The sequence below is a fragment of the Bacillus rossius genome, chromosome 1, assembly GCF_032445375.1.
Source record: "Bacillus rossius redtenbacheri isolate Brsri chromosome 1, Brsri_v3, whole genome shotgun sequence".
NCBI lineage: Eukaryota > Metazoa > Arthropoda > Insecta > Phasmatodea > Bacillidae > Bacillus > Bacillus rossius.
In genome coordinates this window covers 232,067,858-232,081,083 of record NC_086330.1, presented here as the reverse complement: position 1 = coordinate 232,081,083, position 13,226 = coordinate 232,067,858, and the positions used below count along the sequence as shown (strand labels likewise).

The following is a 13,226-nucleotide window of genomic DNA, read 5'->3' as shown; positions in this document are numbered from 1 at the left end:
CCCTCAAAGGGCTCGTTGCATCCCCTCCGATTCTTATTCTCCCTGACTTCAACAGGTGGTTTACCTTGCAAGACTATGCCTCTTCTCTCGCCTTGGACGCGGTTCTAGGCCATGTAGAGAACGGCGTGCTCCGTCCGATCGCCTATGCCAGTCGAACTCTTCGGGAGTCGGAGAGACGGCTGGGAATGTATGAGAAAAAGGCTCTGGCATGCCTGTTTGGAGTAGAGAAACTTGACTCGTACCTGGATTGTCGTGAATTCGATTTATTCACATATAACCAGGCGCTTTCTTGGCTTTTTAATCATCCGCACCAGCTGAGGAAGCTAGCAGGTGGATTCTCCGCCTGTCAAGATTCCGGTTAAGGATTCACCACATTGAGGAAAGGGATGAAATCATTGCTGATACGCTGTTGCGTATGTTTTCCGCAGACGAATAAGAGGTGAGCGCACCTCAGCCTGAGTCCGAGGCTGAGCAGGTGTTTGTCAGTAATTTTTTTCCGTAATCGTATTTCAACATCAGGGATTGTTAAAAGGAGGAACCAATAAGCATTAATATTAGAAAATACCTGTGACTTTATAAACCCGTTCCTTATGTGGACGATGGTGGGTAAGGGTTTTTCACGGGAAAATCCGGCCGAGTCCGCAAGTCTGTGATTCCCGCTGTTCTGCGTACTATGGTGCTGGCTTACTACCACGCGTCGCTTATTGGTGGCCATCTAGGCATAGACAAGACATTCCGCAGAATTTCCGCCCACTCAGTTTAGCCTGAGTTGTGTGCCGATGTGCATAATTATGTCCGCTTCTGTCACAACTGCCAGGTGTCCAAGCCACCGCATAACGTCAGGGTAGACTTGTATTGCGCCGACCCGCCTGTGGCGCCGTCGCACGTCGTGCACATGGATATTTTCAGCCCACTCACAGGTTCCCGCAAGTCAACAATTGTCTCTTGGTACTTTTAGACATATTTTCGAAATTCGTAATTTTGTTGCCTCTCAGAAACATGAAGGCCCCCACGATAGTTAAGGCACTGAGAGACTATGTCTGGAGGCTGCTGGGAGCTCCAGCGATGCTGGTCACCAATAATGCTAGGTACTTCAAATCCACACTGTGTACAAGGAAATGCGTTTGGAATGGGCTATAAAACCCGTTTTTAGCAGTGCTTATTTCCCCCAGGGGAACCAATCTGAGCGCGTAAACAAGGTGTTAAAAGGTATTCTCACCTCGTTTTACCGCGCAGATCATACGTTGTGGGACTCGGATCTTGACTTTATCAATGTTTAATTCGGCCCATCATTTGGCCTCTGGTTTTCCTCCGTCGGTCCCGTTTTTAGGTAGGGAATTGACTCATCCCCTCCTTAACCAGTGGGGCTTGCCGCCGCTCGACTCCGCACTCGACAGCACCTCCCTCCACATGGTTCATGATTCAGTGGCCTGTAATATGCAAAAGGCCCGGGACAATGTTGCCGCAACTTATAATAAATCTAGGAGTGTGCATGACTTTTGTGTTGACTTGGTTCTTTGCCGTAGTTTCTGTTACCATCACGTGTTGATAATCTTAATTGTAAGCTCTTGCCCCTTTTTCATTGCCCGTATAAAATTGTGAGACTCTTAGGCCCTAACACTGCCTCGCTTGAAAAGATTGGTTTCAAGGGCAAATTCCGAATGTGCCACGTCACACATTTAAGGCCATATTACCCTTATGGGTTGGTCTTTTCTTACGCTCTGTATTTTTTTATGGCCCTTTTCACCCCATTTTATTAAATACTGGTGTGTAATTTTTTTTATTTACCCCCTGTTTTTGTCTTTTTTTGCCTCTCGAAACTTCACCCCCTCCCTCCCCTAGCATCTTCCTGTGCTGCTTGTCTGGGTTCTCGTCTTGTACATCTTGGTTGCAGCTTGGAGCCCGCCGGCTGCTTAGACCCTTTCCCCAACCTGTCCCGAGGTAGCGCGCGGCGTTGGACGAGGAGCTGCCTTTGCTGACTTCGCGGATTGCTGCCGCTGATTGGATCCTCCTCGCCACTGCTGTCGTCTTTTGCCCCGCACTTGGGTGACCTACCAGTTTGAGCGCCACTGGACGTCGTCGCCACGCCAGTTCCTGTTGGCCTGCTTGAACTTCTGCCTGCTGCTTCACTTGCGGCCTCGGATTCCGTGGCAGGGCCCGCCAAGGATGTCCTTGATGGTCACAGAAGATAGCAGCTGTCTCCTCCGAGGCCCGAACAGTGCCGTCCTGACCTGTGTTCGAAAGGACTATGTATATCGCCTGCCTGAGATGCCTTCTGGATCGTTGCGTTGCATTCGTTGGAGTACCTGAATTCTCCGCATGCAGAGATGGCTGTATCTTGGCAATAGCCCTGGCACCTGGTTGAGACGTGCCTCCTGACCCCGTTCACGCTGATTTGATGTTCGATGCCACGCCTGAGCAGGCTGGAGTGCAGGCAGGTCCTGTCATCCTGTCTTCAGTCTCTGGCCGCTACCCGGCAGCTAGTCCTTCCGCTGTGCTGCATGGGCCGGCGGGCTGCCCGTCTCGCAATCTTCAAGACGCCAGACCCCTGCCTTCTGGACGAAATGCACTTCAGCTCCGGCTTCCAGAGAAGATCGTCGCCTGTCTACAGATTCAAGCCACCGATGCAGTTATCTGTTACGTCACTGTCTATGAACTTTTGTCAAGAGTTTGCAAAGCTGAATGAAAATATTCAGTCTTTGGTTTAGTTATTCGTGTCAGCTCTCTTGCTGACAAACTGTGCTTTGGTCGCTCCTGGTAGGAACTTTTTAAGCAGGGGGAGTTGCAGAAAACGTCAGCGCTGCTTTGAAGTCCACGCGCTTGCCGTTATCTGGTCCCCCCTCTCCACTTCCCCTTCATACCACCACCCGCTCCCATCTCCAAGTCTTTTGTCATAGTGATGTGTATGTACCTTGTGATTCTCTTTTCCCCTAAATTTCCACTTCTGCTACTGCGCAGTGGGGGTTGTGTATGCTTATTTAAGGCCGTGTCTCCATTTTGGACTCTCTTTCGTCTAGTTTGTTTCAGGCTGTTAACTTCGCTTGGCGTCTCGCCGCCGTCTAGCTTTATGCTCCACCTTTTTTCGGCGTCTGGCTTCACATGTCTATGGTATCATAACTGGTCAATTTAGGGCTTAGCTTGTAGTTATTCTTCATATGTCCTTGCTGTTCGCTCTTGACGTGGTGTGCTGGAGTGTTTTTTGTCAGCCCTGGTTTGTTTGTGGATGTAACTCCTTTAATTTGGTTTGGTTTCCTCAGGAATGTGATGTCTGCATTGCGTAAGTGACTTGGATAGTTAAAGATTCTGTTTTGGCAGTCTTTTCTCCACACGGTTTTCTTGCTCGCGTGCTCGTGTATAGTTTATTATATATATTCATTAAAGCTTTGTATGTTTGTCTCACTCGTTGCTTGGTGGTGACGTAATTTGATAAACATGTGTGTCTCGAGGTTCGATTTCGCATCACCGAGGTGTCTTGGTAACTGAGGCCATCGATTGGTGTAAACACGCGACACTTTTGTGTACCCTCTGTGTGGCGTCTAGATATTCCACCCAGTGGTATTGTAGAAATGTAGTAATGTAATAATGTTTTTTTACTAAAATATTTTTTACCCTTACTCTGTCTATTGATGCTCGTTTTCTATGCCTAATTGACTATTTGTATGAGCGGTCTGTGTACCAGCATTGTGAGTGTAAATGCGAGTCTTGTTAGGTATAGTGTTTATCGATTACAATTTTTTGAATAAAACGGTAATTGGCATTTATTTTATAATTCCCCGCCACGAATGCTGTCCTACACACAGCAATCTGTACTCTTCTACGCTGTTACCAAGTTCAAAACCAAACTCGTAAACCCTCTGCATCCTCGTTCTAGCACGAGGCTGCGTTTGTGTGTCTTTTGTGTGCGCGCTGATGTAAGTTGCTAGGACCGCGGATCTAGGAGGCTACACAGTCCTTGGCCATCACAAATATCTACTCGCCAGAAAAGCACATCCAGATGGTGTCAAGACGTATCCAGTTGGTAGTTAAGCCTTTATATTTAGTAGCCAGGCATGTAGTCGTCGTCCAAGTGCATTAAGTTTGTGGCCGACATGTCCAGTTATCATCTAGGCATGTCCAGTCAGCATTAAAGGTACGACCAGTTGGTGGCCAAGCATGTATTCCGTGGTCAGGCACATCCAGTAGTTCGCAATACACACCCAGTCGGTAGCCATGAATGATTATTCAGTGTTCAGGAATGTATGTCCATTAGGTGGCAAGTCATATCTAGTTGGTAGCCATTCGCATCCAGTAGGTTGTCAAACACATCCAAACAGTAGTCAAGAGATATTTTTTCGTCGTTAGTCGACGAACATTTTAATCAGTTCGTGTACAAAATCATACGCATAGGCCAAGCGTCTCCGAACTAAAAGATTTAATTCATCGATATGCGACGAACACTTTAAACAGGTCATGTTCAATGTCACGACAAGATACCAGTCGTCTCCGAACCATTAGGCAATGCTCTCATTCATCGACAATAAGGAAGCAGTTTCTAAAAAGAAAGCACGTTATTAAAAAAGGAAACACAATCATACAAAAGCAAGTACAATCAAAGAAAAGGATGCACAATCGAAAGTACATTCGACAAAGGGGTAGCACAATCATAGAAAATGGAGCACATTTGGAAGCTCAATAAACGAAAAAGAAGGCCATTAAAAAAAATATAGCACATTTGGAAGCACAATAAACGAAAAAGAAGGCCAATAAAAAAAGAAAGCACATTTGGAAGCACAATAAACGAAAAATAAGGCCAATAAAAAAAGAAACCATATTTGGAAGCACAAAAATGGAAGCACATTTAACGAAAAAGACGAACATTTGGATGAAAAGTCAAATTGATAAAATACAATCTCATCAGATTGACTCTGCCCCATGAATCGGATATGATACCACAGTCTTGTCTACGCACATTTAACGAAAACATTTTCACGAACATTCAACACATTAGGATGCGATCGCCAATTTTGCGATGGAATATAACGCCTCAAAAAGACATTGGCTCCAGCAGACTTTTGGTTCCACCAGGCATTAGCTCCAACAGTCATTGGCTCCAAAGATCATTAGTACCATCAGTCATTGTATCCATCAGTCTTTGACTCAAGCTGTTTTTTGGTTGCTAGACTAGGATACTACGAAGCTGCGAGACTACAGGACTGCAAGCTTCAACTGGCTACGAGGCTAGTATTCTACTAGGAAACAAGTCTACAATGCTATGTAACTATTTGGCTCTAACTGTCTTTGATTCCATTCAGCTCCGAGAGTTAATTTATCTCCTGTAAAGGAACTTGATGTAAGTAGTCCCGGTTCTGGACAACTGATGATGACATGTTTTGCATGTAATTAAATATTATTTATTTTATGTGGGATGCGAGAAGCATACTAATGATAACAAAAGAAGGAAGGCTTCACTAGACATCAAGTAGAAGGTGTTTCGTCTTGCATGTTATTGCTTCTCAGCTGTCTCATGGCATATTTTTTGACAGAGTAATGGATGTTTTTTGTTTGAATTTAACTTGATAAAAAAATATTTGTAGTAGTAATTTGATAGCAAAAATTCACAATTTAAATGTCAATCAAAATAAAATTGCGTGACTCGTTATGTAAAAAAAAAGCATGCATTGACCAATTTTTAGAAATAACCATAAGCACTCGGAGAATATCAGCAGAAGTCTCGATAGGAATAATAAGGAGCACCCAAAGAATACCATCAAAATATTGACAGGAATAATCAGGAGCACATGGAGAAATCTAATGCGCGTTTTTCTTAATATCTGATAAACACAAAAATAAAAAATTTAAGGAAAATTTACAAAAACCATTTCTGCCAGCATGTGAAATTCTCCTTTGTTCAGCAAGGACAGAGTTATAGTACAAGCCAGATGCGGAGCCAATCCGACAAGCACTATGCCGGCTTACTCTAGAAAAACATAAAGAAGCAGATAAGTTGATTGCAGGTATGATGAGTGTGGTGTAATAGAACCATCAGTGACCTCTTGGGGTTCTCTAGTCGTTTTAATAGCGAAGAAGAATGGCCAACTATGGTTCTGCGTGGACTATCGGAAGCTGAATAACGTCTCCAAAAAGTCCAGCTACCCTCTCACACGTATCGATAACACATTTAATACACTCTCTGGCACCATGTGGTTCTCTACACTGGGCCTGAAGAGTGGTACTAGCTGGCTAGTAGAGTTGCACCCCGAGGAGAAAGAGAAGACTACGTTTACAATAGTTAGGTGGCTGTCCTAGTTAACTAATTTATAATTCAGATTATGTAAGGCCCCTGCTACTTTTGAGAGTGGTATGGAACTAGTGTCAGGAACATTTGCGTAATCTCCAGGATGTGTTCGACAGGCTTCGGAATGCCCAACTTAAGTTAATTCAATTCGTAAGAAGTGCTTCTTGTTCCAGCATGATGTAACATTCCAACGACATGACATATTGTACCACAGGATGGCGTGCGAACAGATTTTAAGAAGATCCAGTCTGTTAAGGAGTGACCTCAACCCAAGAATAATCATTAAGTAAGGAGTCTCTTAGGACTCTGTGCCTACTATAGGCAGTTTGTGCCTGGGTTCTAGACAATCGCAAAACCACTACATCAGCTGACCGAGGACAAGAGACAATTTCTATGGACTTTATTATTTGAGACTGCCTTTGAAGATCTAAATGATACCTGTGTATCAGCTGTATACATGCCTACTCTCATTAACTTGGAGAGTATGTCCCCGATACAAATGCAAGTGTAGATTGGTTGGTTGCTATACTTTTCCATATTCAAAATGTAAATTAACGAGTAATAGCATACTAGAGCGAAGTTTAGTTTAAGCCTGTACACAACTAGTGTCTCACAAGAAGAGAGCACTTGGATGTACTGAAGTCTCTGCAACATTTCAATAAACATTTTTGTATGAGAAAATTAATTTTATGCACTAATCGTACCGCAATTTAGTGGCATACAGTTCAAAAATTCAGAAGAAAAATTCCTAGGTGGAATGAACTGATAGAGCAGTATGAAACTTTAGCCAAGATCCGTCAAAGATACTATTAGTTGAAGTGTCACCAGTATGTGGAGGCTTGGTGTAGGCAATACAAAGGATGCTCGGCTAGAAAAGGGCCACAAAACCAGAGTGGTGGGAAAATGAGGTCCTATAATGTAGGGGCCCCTTGAGAGAGGATAGCCATAGACATCGCTTGACCATTTCCTAAGACTAATGACAGTACCTGGTATATTCTGGTAGCAATGGATTACTTCAGTAAGTGGCCTGAGGCTTATGCACTTCCTAACCAAGAATCCACTACCATTGCTGATGAAATAGTCAACAACTTCATTTGAAGATTTGGAGTACCAATGGAACTCCACTCAGACCAAGGCTGCAATATCTGTTTGATAATATTTCAGGATGTGTGTCGGTTGCTGGGGATAAATAAAACCATCACTACAGCTGTGCGTCCTCAGTCCAATGGCATTGTGGAAAGTTTCAACAGAACCCTTGAGGGAGACTTTGCCAAGGTTGTGGCCTAACATCAACAGGATTGGAATCAACACATCCAATTTTTTTCCTGTTGACATATAGGGTTGCCATCCATGACTCCACTGGGTAGACCCATGCGAGTATTGTGTTTGGACAGGAGTTGAGGTTTCTCTGTGACATCAAGTTCGGCCATTCTCGCAGAGAGCCAACCAGCAAACCATGTTATGTGAAATGTCTGGTGGATTGTGTGGCACATATACAGGAACAAGCCATAAAATTTTTATATTAGTGAAAAACGGAATGTTGACGAGGTCCGAATAGAATGTTAAACCGACAGGATTTCAGGTAGGTGATTTGGTGGGCCATTCGACCCGCAACGAAGGAAGGGCAGGTGCCCTAAGCTTCATGCAGTGTAGGAAGGCCCTTATGAAGTCTTTAAATTCTCAAACAATGTTGTCTACCGCATCTTGAGGGGAAAGAGGGGACGAATGAAAGTGGTGCATTTGGACCGACTTAAAGACCGATGCGTTACATGTTAGAGACGTACAGGTTAAGGTCGGGGGAAGTGTAACCGATGGGCGTGGGAGATAAGACCGCGCCGCCACATGCCAGGTATATGGCCTGGTGGCCCCGCAGGGCTGCTGAAATCACATGTGCATTAGTGTGGCTTGATCTCGCCACACTATCCCCCCTTTTCAGCGCACATTCTTTCGTTCGGCGATGATATCTATCCCTTAATGGCCTGGAATTCTGCGGGCTTCCTGAGGCTGCCGCGTATAGTGGCAGGAATGAACACCGTATTTCTGGGTGTTTCGAGCATCGGGTAGGCCCAGGATGGCGCGACACATGTGAAAGCAACTCCTGTTTGTTCGACGACTGCTAGCTGGTATAAAAGCAGTGACGCTGGCCTCCGTGTGAGTTCAGAGAGTTCTGAGTGTCGAGTGAAGTTCGAAATCCGAGAAGGCGGTGAGAGATCCCTCCACTCTCCCTCGAATGCGGCGCGACATGGAGCGACAGGACCACCGTGAGAGTGTGACTAAGTGGCGCAATAATGTGTGTGTGGACAGGTGCAAGGTAAGGGGCGAACAACTGTAGAGCCTAGCTACAGTGAGATGTTCCAACTGGGGAACTTGTCAGACATTGAGTAACTTGTGAACATACTCTTTTTTATGTGCAATTATTTATTAGTAATGTTAATATTAGTAACTAATAAAATTGTATTATCTTAATTGTGATATCTTTAGGAAACCCAGTTCACCCCATATTACTGCTAACAATATTTTAAAAAATTACAAGTTGGAATATGTTTATTATTATTTTATATAGCTTATTTTATTCTCTCTGGTAAATGTCTCAATGGCCGTGTGGTCAAAGGTGTATGTTTTCTATTCTAGAGATCCGAGCAGTCATTGTTCGATTCACCTAGCTTCCAGTGAATTTTATATAAAATATTAAATTAAACTCTTAGATATGGGTCATACCAACCATTGTAGTAAATTTAACATTGAACATAAGTGCACGATACACAGCTATTCTGGCGTTCTCTAGGAACAAACGTGAAAAAAAATGGTGGACAATATTTTATCCAAGATTGCGATCACCACAGAACATATATATATATATATATATATATATATATATATATATATATATATATATATAAATCTATATATAGTATCTGTTCCGTAATTCAGAATGACGACCTCCAACAGAGGAAAACAAGATGGTGGCTGTGTCGTTCTTATTGGGAAAAAAAAGACTGAAGACTGTCATCCGAAATGGCTGAATCCAAAATTACCTATGGGTCAAGGTGAAAGGTTTAGTTTAATTGTCATGGCTAAGGTAATCAAAAAAAAACCGTGACAAGAGATGGTGGTCGTTCATTGATCTCATGTGCTATCTACAGACTGGAAACTGCCGCAGGAGCCGCTTAAAAATACCACTCATTTTGTATGTGATTAAAATATTTTAAAAGGTTTAAGTTAAAAAAAGTCTAAGAAACACTTAAAAGATGTGACAAAGACTTTCAGCACTCGCCAGAGAGCTGTAAACATGTAACCTCGGTAACGAGCAAATGCATGTGTTCTCGTGTAAATTATGTTGCAAATTAACTTATAGGACCAAACTTAGATACGAATATTAACGTAAAATACTTTAAAATAATGCTAAGCGGAAATAATTTACAAAATTTATTCATTTTAGAGATTTTGGTAAATTATTATTTTTTTTCTAAACGGTAGTGATAATTCGGTTCAACAAATATGAACTAACCTATACAAACCTATTCCAACCTAATCCATGTTAAGTTACACAATTTTTAATTTTTTTTCTTTCGAAATCATTGCATTTATGCGCTTCGGGTTGTTTCGGAACATTTATGCAACATTTCGTGCACTGGTGTAGCCAGGGTGGCTCAAAGAACCGAAAGAAAAGTTAGAGCACTTGATCTGCTAAAGGTAGTTTCGTAACAACTTCGATGCTTTGGTGTGAACTGATACCAACTGAACCCGGGTTATGTTAAGTTAGTGTTTATTTATTTCCTACTTTTTTTTCTCAATGTCGGTGCTTTTTATGCGCTTTGAGTGGTTTTGGTATAGTTAAGTTGCAGTTTGTGCTCTGGAGTATTCAGGGTAGCTAAACAGAACAAAAATTAAATTTAAGGCACTTGATGTGCTACATGTAGTTTTCAAACAGCTACGATGTTTCTGTGTGAACCGAACCCAACACAACCCAGGTTAGGTTAGGCCAATACTTACTTATTACCTACAATTTTCCTAAAATTTGGTTCATTTTATGCACTTTGGGTAGTTCCGGAACAGATATAATGCTGTTAAGATGGTTTAATTTTTATTAAATGATCAATGGAAAAAATATGTTTTCTTTTGAATTACTCTATAATTTTTTTAAATTTAACTTTGATCATAAATGATGGCCAACTGCCAAATCTTAAAAAATTTAAAAAATATATATATATATATTTTAAATTTAATTAACCTCATTCGGTTTCTTTCTTAAAAATGGTGTTTGTATCATTTCGAATATCACGCGTATGGCAACATTGACCATTACCTATCTCGTGAAGTTCGTTATCAAACATAACCTAAAAATAGGGTACATTTGTTTACGTTCGTCATAACTAAAAAAAGTAATTATTTTAATATGTTTTATAAATGGAATTATTTATTTAATCAGAATGTTATTTTTAACAGCGTTAGGAATATGTGCTGAATTTACATTTCATCAATAAGTCAGATGTGAGGTTTTTGTGATATATTTAGGCTTTGTCTGTCAAATACATGTGGAAATTTTTTTCTTTTTACACGAAGTAAAATGACTACATGAAATGTTTTTTTTTTTTAAATATAAAATTAGTTTTCTTCAGATTTTTACTATTAATAAATGAAAAGGCAGTCGTGGGAACTGTCGATAGAAATGAAAACTTAAAACTTTGTTTTAAATGTGTAATGTGACATAATGTCTACGTCAAATGTACGTAAGAAAATTATATTGCTATTATATCACTTGGATGTCTGTGACGCGAACCCATACGTTTTGCTTCTACAAATAATAATTTAAAAATTTAATGAAGTAAGTTTTATCATTTAAAAAAAAAAAAAACTATTACCTTAAATCCACTAATAATCAACATTCTCTATGTAAATAACTAAACAAAAGAAAATTGCTCAACGTCGTCAATTTTACTTCATTTACTGCTATTTCAGCATGTTGGTAATGCGAACTCACATGATTTTATCCATCCAAAAAGAGTCCAACACTCACATAATACAGTCGAGTATGAACAATGTATTAATGTATATATGCGTATACATGTACACAGGCCACTGCGCGTCGCCAGTCTGGTGAAACACGTCACTAGAAGGTCGGTGCGCAAACCCATAGGTTTTTACCTTACCAAAAATGGCTCCACGCGGCTAAAGAAGTTTTCAATTCAAAAATGGTTTTTCCTGAAGTACTATCCCGAGAAGAAAATATGAATTTCCCGTAGTTCGGGAACGGTATCTTTTTCCATTCTTATCCCATGTTTCGGAATCCCGTCCATCTATATACCTGTATATATATATATATATATATATATATATATATATATATATATATATATATATATATATATATATATATATATATGCGTGTGTGTGTAGGTGTGTGTGTGAGTGTGTGAACGAATTCCGCAGTTCTGCCATCTTTTCAAGGTTTCTGAGACTTCTGCGCGTGCCCACCCTTGTTACGCATTTCCGTTTTCCGTTCCATTCACGAAATTATTCCTGCCAAATGCCGTATACAGAGAGCTAAGATGTTTAAACATAAAAAAAAAAGAAGCTAAACGAAGGTGACCGCAGCTATACACACTCCCTGCTTGCTCTGCGACAGACCATTCAATTTCCTGACGCCTTGTGTCGGCAAAGGCGAGTACCTGTCTGGAGCCGTGAGCTGGCCGACCCTCCGGGGCGGGTGTTGCTAGTGACGGCACACCTTATCGCCACGCGCGCCCACGCCGCCACATCGACCACTCTCCACTTGCCTTTCCGGACAACTCGCGGGCGCGAGGCCTCGGGGAGATGAGGGAGGATCAGGATGAAGAGAGACGGCAGCATCCACTTGTACTATGGAGTTCCTCGAACATAAGCTACCATCTCGGTCCCTCCCAGCCAATTGCTGGGCTGGAAGCTTGGGGAGGTATAAATCACCCACGAATGAGTACAATGTTTTGCTGCTTCATAAACCTTTTATTTTCATATAACTTGAAGTTTCTTAGCTGTTACACGGGAAAAAAATAAACTGCGGTATTATTTGCGGTCCTTGTTTAAGAATGAATTCAACAGTTACCAAGCTTTCAGATATTATGTGAAAACTGTACGCACCTTTACTCCCTCTGCAACAGAACTAAAGATCGTAGGTATACAGTCAGATCTCAGCGACGCGTCTAGTTATACATCTGGGACAATAATACTAGACTTTACCGAGTACAATGGTATGGCAAATTTCATAATAAAAATATTTTGCATGATGGCAATTATTTAGCTAACTTTAAATAGAAAGTGTAGTACCCAAAACCATGTGTGTATAGTCCAAATTCATGTGGATTCTGGTGAGTGCTAGTATTTGTTCGAATATATCCTTGCGTTCAAATGGCGTATGAATGTCCCTTTCATGGAGACAAAATGTAAACGCATGCTCGCCAGTATAGGTGAAGATTTTGTGTACCTTTATGATGTTTGTCTCCCCCCCCCCCCCAACCCACCCACGTGACTCACGCCTAATTACTTTCAAACTTATACATTTGTTATCGTCATTACCAGGGGTGCTGGTTAGGTGAATATATGTCTACTTTGTAATGAATTATTTGACTATAATCTAGATAGAGAAATGCAAGCAGTGTGCTTTATTCGAAGGAAATCAATACATAAATAAGAATGATACAAGTGAGTAAACGACTTTGCTTTGTTTTCAAGTCAAGACAGAGAAGTAAAGGACAGTTAGTGGCAAAATGGCAAGAATATTTGAGTGCAAACAATACAAAGTGCAAACCAGACGCTGCTAAAACGAGTGGCAGTTAAGAAAAAAGAAATTAATTGCAAAGAGCTTATCTCCAACCATCGACAGGAAAAAAATGTGTTATCTGTTTCTCAATAATTCTGCCTCGCGACAGATGTTACTGCATACTCCAACTTAAAATGCAGCATGGATTTTGTGAGA

The 13,226-nt window shown here is 41.4% G+C and overlaps 1 protein-coding gene across 1 annotated transcript in view; it reads right to left on the bottom strand.

The window, feature by feature from the left end:
- Positions 1-13,226, bottom strand: part of LOC134546166 (arrestin homolog) — a 522,610-nt gene that overhangs the window by 394,009 nt on the left and 115,375 nt on the right. The gene's annotated exons all lie outside the window — the stretch shown is intronic.